Source organism: Odocoileus virginianus, chromosome 6 (genome assembly GCF_023699985.2).
Source record: "Odocoileus virginianus isolate 20LAN1187 ecotype Illinois chromosome 6, Ovbor_1.2, whole genome shotgun sequence".
In the NCBI taxonomy this organism is placed as follows: domain Eukaryota; kingdom Metazoa; phylum Chordata; class Mammalia; order Artiodactyla; family Cervidae; genus Odocoileus; species Odocoileus virginianus.
Genome location: NC_069679.1, coordinates 81,261,660 through 81,271,754, shown reverse-complemented (window position 1 = coordinate 81,271,754; position 10,095 = coordinate 81,261,660).

The following is a 10,095-nucleotide window of genomic DNA, read 5'->3' as shown; positions in this document are numbered from 1 at the left end:
TATGTATTTCTCCATCCATCCATCTCTACCTCATGTTCATATTTTTTAACTTAAGCTAACACAGAGAATGACAAAATGAGGTCCCTCCTTAAACTGTTGTGTATATCACTCACGTAGCACAAATATATCAAATATCTTACACCTTATTTACACTGCCAAAGGGATCCTCTGCAGACAGACTCATTGAAGCTTTAGTCTTCTTCTTTTTTTTTTTTTTTAACTCAAAAACATTGTTAAGTCTGAGTTATAGTATACCAATAGACATAAATAATTAAGATGCTGGATTACTGAATGCCATGTGTAGACAAATGTGCTTCGTTGGTTAGAAGAAAACTACCTAGTGAATATGCCTGGTGTGAACCAGTATTATGAATATTTATAAGTGCAGAAAATCTGAAAATATCATTATGGAAGGAATGCACCCCATGGCTGCTATAAGGAAATTTTAGAGCTTTGGTCTCCCCTTCACCTTAAAGTCAGTCTGTTCAATGTCTGATATTCCCCAACTACAGAAAGACATTACAAATGTGATTAAAAAATGATTTTCTTGGATGTCTGACAGAACAGCTCCTACTGAGAAAGCAGCAAAGTAATGTATATTAAAAAAAGAAGTTTAAGACACATCATATTAGTGGAAAATAAATTTACAAAGAAGACTTTTGAAGTATTTTCAGAATCATAGACAAACTTGAAACCTGAGTCACTGTGAACACTTTGGAAAATTTTGTGGTGATGACAATTTGGGCTAACAGTTAAGAAGGTCACATGGCAATCAGATTCTCATGATTTTTCTCACCACTACTGAGTTAGTAAATGCTAATAATCTCCCAGAAGAGGCTGTTCTTGGGAAACTTCCAAAATAAAGAAGTTAGAATAAGTATCGAAGATCATGTGTGCTTATTTACACTAAGCTTTGGAACCCTTTGCAGTTCACCCATTCTAAGTTATTATTATTAAATTTTGCTCATGCTGAGAAGCTCCCTAGAACGAAGAGTCCCACAGTCTATTTTGAATCCCAAAGCCTCAAATCAATCATTAGTGTATTTCAGGTCTCACAAGAACAGAAGCTCTGCTACTGAAGCCCAGCAAACTCCTGGGGAAGGTACAAGTTAAAACAAAAATGCCAGAAACTTTGTTCACACCAATCAATAACTTTCCATTCAGTTTATTACTTTATGTCCTTTTTACCTGCCTTCTTTTGGATAGAGTGTTTTTTGGATTTTATCTTTATGATCTTTTCCTAATTGGTTATTAGCAATTTAATTAGAAACTCTTATGGGGTTTTGTTTGCTTGTGTGATTTTGTCTACTTGGCTTTTTTGAGCTTCTTAGATATGTGGGTTCATTTTCATCAGAAAACACCATCTGAATTGATATATATATATATCTATATATCTAGATATATATAGATATCTAACTCTTCACCTTCTGTGACTCCATTTTTAGGTATGATAAAATGTTCTATACAGGTTCACAAGCTCTTTTCATTTATTTTTTAATTTTCCTTATGTTTCTCTACAGCTAATTCCCCACTGTTATATCTTTAACTTTCCCAATCATTTGTACTGTTTAATCTGTTATTAATCCCATCCAATTAATTTTAAATGATATTTCATTTTTTATGTGTAGGAGTTCTTTTTCTTTTTTAATTTTTTATTTCAAAATTTGTTTATCTTTTTCTTTACATAATATGAACATGGTATTAATAGCTGTTTCAAAGGCTTGTCTATCTTATCATCCAATCATTTTTGGAGCTAGTTGTATCAATTGACATTTCCCCTGGTTTTACTGGCTTTTGGAGATTGTGAATTTGCTGTTGTCAGATGTTAAATTTCTAACTTTTTAAAAATAATTGAATTTTTTTTTTTTGGTAGTAGGTTAAGTTACTTTTTGTCTTAGTTTGAAATGAAACATAGTGTAAGGTGGCTTATCAACAACAGAAATTAATTTCTCACAATCCTGAAAGCTGCGAAATTCAAGGTACCAGCTGGTTTGGTGTCTGAGGAGAACACTTTTCCTTTTTGCAGATGGCTATCTTTCTGCTATGTCTTCAAATAGTGTAAACAAAGCCAGCTAGCCCCTTACCTTTTCTAACAAGGGCACTAATTTCATTCATGAGGGGCCATCCTCATGATCTAATTACATTCCAAAGGCTCTATAACTACATACCATCACACTGGGGATTAGATATCAACATCTGAGTTTTCAGGGAACACATATTCAGTCCATAATACTTATTCAATTTTTCCTTTTGAGGTTTATTTTTAAACATTGTTAGCCATACCGAGCATTGCTGTTCAATCACTCAGTCGTGTCCGACTCTTTGCAATTCCATGGACTGCAGCATGCTAGTGGTTCATCTCCTGGAGCTTACTCAAACTCATGTCCATTGAGTCGATGATGCCATCCAATCATCTCATCCTCTGCCGTCCCCTTCTTCTTCTGCCCTCAATCTTTCCAGCATTAGAATGTTTTCCAAAAAGTCAGTTCTTCAAATCAGGTGGCCAAAGTAAAGATCTAGCATACCTTGTAGTGTATATCTAGCATGGCATAGTTGAGCCCCGCTACTAATGGGTGGCCCTTCTAGGATCTCTACTAAACGCCCTGAGTAATCAATGAGGACTTTTAACAAGGCCTGATTAGAACCGAATGCTTCATTACCTTGTATGAACAGGGAATCATTCAGTTTCCAACAATTTTTCTCACCATCAAATGTTTCCTATAATTCCAGCATGATTAGAAGAGGACATTCTTTTAATTTGAAAAGTATAATTTGGGCTATTTTTAAACCATATCTCCTTTAAACTTTAAATTATTTCTTATATTTATGGATGTAAATTTTAATTACCCCAAGCATATTCCTGTTTTATTTTACCCTCTTTCATAGCAGAGCACTACTGATTTAGTAGAATAAAGCATCACTTTGAATCTTTCTGAGTATATTCATTAGGACTTTTAAAAAAATGTCTTCTAGTTGTTTGATAATCTTTGGTCTCTGTGGCTGGTGATTATACATGTTTATCATGGTGTTTTACCCATGTTCTATTGGTGTTCTCAAATATTTGCCCATCATAATTTTGAAGAATTTGGTTGATTATGGTGGATATTTTGTTTTATTGCCATCAGTCCTCACTTTCAGATTGTGGAAAGAAATGTAGGCCTGAAAGTTTCTGTACCTTCTCAGAGAAAAAAAAATAAAGGGAGTTTTAAGCCCTAATAAATTCAGTATCTTTAGAATATGACTAAACATTTAGCTTCAGTCAGTTCAGTCACTCAGTTGTGTCTGACTCTTTGAGACCCCATGGACTGCAGCACACCAGGCATCCCTGTCCATCACCAACACCCAGAGCTTACTCAAACTCATGTCCATGGAGTTGGTGATGCCATCCAACCATGCCATACTCTGTCATCCCCTTCTCCTCCTGCCTTCAATCTTTCCCAGCATCAGGGTCTTTTCCAATGAGTCAGTTCTTCCTATCAGGTGGCCAAAGTATTGGAGCTTCAGCATCAGTCCCTCCAATGAATATTCAGGACTTATTTCCTTTAGTTTAGGAACAAACAAGACTGTAATCTGTGGGCAGGTTTATAAGTATAGAAGGAGATGATGGGGGTGGATCAAATAGCCTAGCTCTTTCTTGGACATCATAATCAATTCATCAGCTAAGAGTACATTCTTTATAACACATTGTACATAATTTGTAATAATGTAATAATGTAAAATCATGTATATATGATTATACATATATATATGAACATATATATATATGAACACAGGTGCAAAAGTTTGGAGTCTAAAAGGACTTTTTTGGACAGTGAGACACATCTCTAAAGACTTTCTGGGCTGTGATTTTGTCTATTCAGGCCTTCATTTATTGAAATTCTATTCCCATTCTGCTAATATTTCCCACCAGTCACTCATTACCCTGGATTCATTCTCTTAATATACACATTTGCTGAGATTTAACTCAGGAGCAAGGGAAGTTAATTGTGCTTTGTCTACCATCTTGAACCTGATGCCTGAACTTCCAATTTCTAAATAGATTTTTTAAAATTATATCATATATAAAAGGGATTATTCCCCTAGTGTTCTCTATTAATGCTGGTCACTAAGTCATTATTATGCCATTACAGCTTCTATTTGTATAGTATTTATGTTTTTCTCTGTGTCTGTGAGTTTTCTTTCTGCTTGATTAAATAAATACTTGTGATGACAATGTGAACTAAAAATTATTTCCTATAGGGTCAGCATGAATGTCTTTCTGTAAAACTTAAATATCCCACTTTTGGGTGTAGCATCTTAAGTTTTTCAGGCTTAAATATTTTATGTAATTTTTGGTGCCCACCGAACTTCTAGTGCTTTTTATGTTACAAAAAGTGGTTTTTCTAATTAATGAATGTATCTTTTCCTGATCATTCAAAGTTCACAAGTGGCTTGCAACACAAATTATTTTGGCAAGTAAAATTTTAACTTTTATCCTCAAAACTATACACTTTTCTTATTCACATTAAACAACTTTTACATTAAAATATTATATATTTATATATAATATCTACATATTATAATTTTAACTAGATTAAAACAAACTACAAAATAAAAGTTAGCATACCATAATTTTCCCCTTGATATAATTTCTAGTTATTTCATTCTGCAATTTTTTTTCCGTTTATTTTTATTAGTTGGAGGCTAATTACTTTACAATATTGTAGTGGGTTTTGCCATACATTGACCTGAATCAGCCATGGATTTACATGTATTCCCCATCCCGATCCCCCCTCCCACCTCCCTCCCCACCCCATCCCTCTGGGTCTTCCCAGTGCACTAGCCCCGAGCACTTGTCTCATGCATCCAACCTGGGCTGGTGATCTGTTTCACCCTTGATAATATACATGTTTTGATGCTGTTCTCTCAAGACATCCCACCCTCACCTTCTCCCACAGAGTCCAAAACTCTGTTCTGTACATCTGTGTCTCTTTTTCTGTTTTGCCTATAGGGTTATCATTACTATCTTTCTAAATTCCATATATATGAGTTAGTATACTGTATTGGTGTTTATCTTTCTGGCTTACTTCACTCTGTATAATGGGCTCCAGTTTCATCCATCTCATTAGAACTGATTCAAGTGAATTCTTTTTAATGGCTGAGTAATATTCCATGGTGTATATGTACCACAGCTTCCTTATCCATTCATCTGCTGATGGGCATCTAGGTTGCTTCCATGTCCTGGCTATTATAAACATTCTGCCATTTATGTCATCCTTAAGTAAATTTATTTTGTAATCACAGAGAAAGAAATTATATATGTGGTAAGCGAAACATATGGTCAAACCAGAACAACCAAAATAAATGATTTATTGCTAAAATTTATATACAGAAAAAGATATGATCATGAAATATAAAAACTAAAGGGCCAATTTTGTTTTAATCCTAACATATAACTTCAGATGATGTCAATTAAAACTCCTTGGAATAGACCATTAAAAAAATGAATTAATATAGTTGAAATCTATTACACCACACAAACTATCTTAAGAAATTTATTTCATAAGTTACATAAATATGCTTGGGAAAAATCTTAAAGGATGTCTCAGAACAACCAAGTTTAAGGAAATTGAACGTAACATGTTTCTTCTATCTGTAATCTTTATTAGTCTATTATGCAAATGACTGCAGAGTATAACTACAAAAATTGATCATCCCATTAATAAATGCTAATGCAGCTAATAACAGCTATTGACCATTTACACTGTCAAGAATTGATCACCTATTCTTGCTGTTTTCTAGGAGAAACAGCAAGAGAAACTGTCATACTACATTGCTAATACACTAGACTTGTCTTTTGACATACTGTCAACATTCACTGCATAATTAACATAATCATTCCAAATACACATCATGTTCTTCTTGTCCTTTATAAGATTACACAAATAAGGTAAACGTTTTCTACTGCAACCATTCATCAATTTTAATGGCACTTTTATTTGTAACGAAATCATCTAATATTCTTCTGAGAGTTTAATGTTTTATAAATAAACAATAAATGATTATTAAATGATTCATTTATTTACTGCCATAATTTCCAAATGTAATAAACTCCCTGTAATGTCACAGAAAATTCATTCTATTTAAATAAAAACTCCAACAAAATATCTTCTCTGTTCTTTATAAGATGAAATTAAAAAATTAATTCAACAGCTACACAGTTGTTATTGATAATAGCACTGATAACACCATTGGCTTAATATATTTTATTAATATCATTGCTTTGTAACAGTTATGTAAGTGTTACTTTTCAACATATTCTATTATTGTTAAAAATTTCAACATTATTGATTGTACCGTAGATCAGCTCCTCTCTGTTTAAATAAAATTATGTCACCTACTCTGTGATCATTGATTAGGCTAGTGTAAAATTAATGTTTAAAATCAAGTTTATTCTAGTAAATGCACTATTTGAACTTCTCACTATAATAAACATGCTTTTCAATACTCATTAATATTATTAACTTTGTTTTGTGGTGCTTGGCAGAAACAAGGATTATATTTGCTAATGGATAATTACTTTCTGATCATTTGCTTTGAATCCAATCCAAATATATTATTTTAATCATGAATTTCTCAAATGCCTATAAATTCTACTATCAGAAGTTCACTGGGCTCATGGCAAAGTACCTCAATATGATTACTCTTTGTAATTTTCTTAATAAGGATACATTTACTTCAGACATGGTTGTTTATGTTCAGAAACAGTTGTTCTTTCTTAACATGGTAAAGGAAACTATTCCCAACTTCCATACTTATTCTTACAGATTTTTTGCCCACAAAAGGCTACCCACTCCAGTATTCTGGCCTGGAGAATTCCATGGACTGTATAGTCCATGGGGTCGCAAAGAGTTGGACACGACTGAGCGATTTTTACTTTCCTGTTTCTTAAATTGCCATTTTTCAACTTTGGTGATAGAATCTTATTTTTTCTTAAGGACAACTCACTGAATTCATCCAGTGGCTAAGATGTCTTACTAAATCTGTACCGTGATGTTATATTTTATTTTATTGAGATGTATATTTCAGAATCCATTAGCAGAGAAGCTCAGAGGTATATTTAAAAAGAAGAGGCACAAATTTAGAGTTCAGATTTTCAGGGTAAGTAGATATTCAGAGATACTATATAGCTTTTACTAAGAGAGGTAGATAGTGTTCTGGCGGCTATAATGTTACTATGTCCTCTGATTACATAACTATTAAATATTGAGTCTAAGAAAGTACATCTTGGTTACCTAAATACATCATCATCATGCTCAGGCTCAGTCGGTCTCTTTGCGACCCCATGGACCGTATCCCCCCAGGCTCTTCCACCATTTCCTTCTCCAGGGGATCTTCCTGACCCAGGGATCAAACCTATGTCTCCTGCATCTCTTGCGCTGCAGGCAGATTCTTTACCCACTGAGCCATCAGGGAAGCCCACCTAAATACAAAGTTCATAAACACATTATATGCTAAAACCTCTGAGACCCAGAAAACAGATTTTTAGAAACCAGACACTTCAGTTAAGTATTGGGAAATAGGTTAAGGGGAGGAAGAAGGTTTTGGCGGCAACAGGAATACTGTGAGTGTACACAAGCAAGTGTACTCAGTTGAGAAGATCTGCCAGTCACAAATTCAAATATATAGCTTATTAGTTAGCTCCTTTTATCCACTTAAGGATATACTTTAGTCTGCTCAGGCTATCATCACAAAGGACCAGACTGGGTGGGTGGATTCAAACACAAACTCATTTTCTCAAAATTTTAGAAGTGGAAATCTGAGATCAGGGTGCGGCATGGTCAGGTTCTGGTGAGAGCTTTCTTCCTGACTTACAGATGGTACTAACATACAACAAAAGGGCACTGATCCTATGCTAAGTTCCCCATCCTCATGACCTCATGTAACACATATTATCTCTCAAGGGCCACACCTCTAAATGACATCATATTGAGAGCTAGCGCTTCAACATATGGATTTTAGGTCAGACACAAGCATTTTCTTTAATAGAACATTTGTGTCCTTGGGAAATTGATCATCAGGCAAAAATAGAACTAGGTAATTTCTATACCATTTTAAAGTTTATTCCAAACCATTATTTTTATTTAGGCAGAGTTTTTGCTGTATTTTTGCCATTTCATTGCCCTCCTTTAGAGATATCTCATCTCCTTGAGCCAATTTGTGGACTCAGATAGTAATTCAAGATCAGAACAGTATCTGAGAATACATTTTAGAAGAAGGTTAACTCACTATACAGATATCTCTAATGAGAAAACATGTTCCCCATTGTAGCAGCCCATAAAATAAGTAAATCAAACCAAAAACTGAATCACTCTCCCGACTAAGCAATAAAAATTAATGCTCACAAATCATAAGAGCAATGGTTTCTATTTTTCCCAAGTCAAATCAAGCACTCCCTTCACAGCATTTATAGCACTCTGGGGCCTAAAGTTTAGGCACAGATAGAATACTCCAAAGAAAATGGGTCACAGAAGATTAAAAAGCATAATCAATGGTAAATCCCCAGGATGTAGTGTCATGCATTTTTGAGCATTCCTATTGAATCCCAGAAGATTACAGTTATTAAAGATAATATTTTTGGACCTGACATATTCACTTTCCACTTAAAAGCATCATGGGTGAGCATCATTATTATTACCAGTGCTATGACCATTCTAACTGCTACTGCTGTTATAAGGGATATATCATGTGTCTGTTTTCAGGTGTAAAGAACTGTTCACCACTCACTGTTTTTAAGAGATTAATAGACTTTGGCCATGGCTGAGCTACAGTGACTGACATCTGGAATCCACTTACGAGAGTTTATTATCAGTAGCTCAAGCTCTTGATCTTATTTTTGCAGTCACTGCTACTTTGAAGAAAATTGTCTTCTTTCTCTAGATTCCCATAAGTGAAATATCTGAGCATAGATGTAATGTTCTTTCTTGTGATGTGAGTGTTTTATTTGCACATTCTGGGAAGTTTGTATATAAGATATAAATCTAAATATAGCTATTCACACCTTCTGTCTTGCTTTTAACTCTTCTGCCTTCTTAACACGGACTCTACCTGCTAGGATCTAAATAAAGAGCACAGTTTATAGTACACATTAAGTAGTGTTGTGTAAAAATTAAGCCCTGAGAAAACCCTGCTGTAGTTTTGTAGGGAAGCTAAGTATGTTTGCCATCAGATTTCTTTTAGTAATACACTGACTGTGCCTGCATTGTCAAATTATAAAAATTGGAAGGAAGTCACCACTTAATCATCTACCAATTCATATTCATAGGGACACTGGGATAGAAAATTAATTATAATTAAATCTGCTGTTTTTTAACTGTCTGAGAGACTTGGCCTTTCACTATGTCCATTGGGAGATTGTCTTCATAGTTAGTTAGTGCCCCTTGTGGGGTTCTCTTAATATTGGGAAAATTAGCATTTTCTAATCAGAGGTGCAGTCAAAATTGTATTACTTTTGATTGCAGTACTTACAGAACAAAAAAAAAAAAAGAAAGAAAATGACTTACTAGTCACTCAGTGATGTCTGATGCTGCAATCCCATGGACTGTGGCGTGTCAGGCTCCTCTGTCCATGGGATTCTCCAGGCAAGGATACTAGAGTGGGTAGCCATACCCTTCCCCAGGGGATCTTCCTGACCCAGGGATTGATCCCAGGTCACCTGCATCATAGATGTATTCTGTTACTGTCTGAGTTACCTAGGAAGCCCCTTATAGAACAAGGGAAACTTATAAAATGGTGACAAAATCAATCCCAAAGAGGAAAGTAGAGTGAGGAGAGCATTTCCAGTTGAGATTATGTATTTTTATTTTCCTTACAGGGCTACCAGACGATTCATCATATCTAACAATGTCTATAACTTTCCCTCTGATTGTTGAAATGGTCAGTGGAAAGAGTTCCCAGGAATTACTGAATTATCTACATAAAATGTTAAGTAGTTTTCCTTTACCCAGCTTGCATCAGAGATTAAAAACGAGTATTGTACAGCATCAAGTTTGGATTTAGCAATAGAAAGACATGGGTTTAGTCACTGGCCACCTGATGTGAAAGCTGACTCATTGG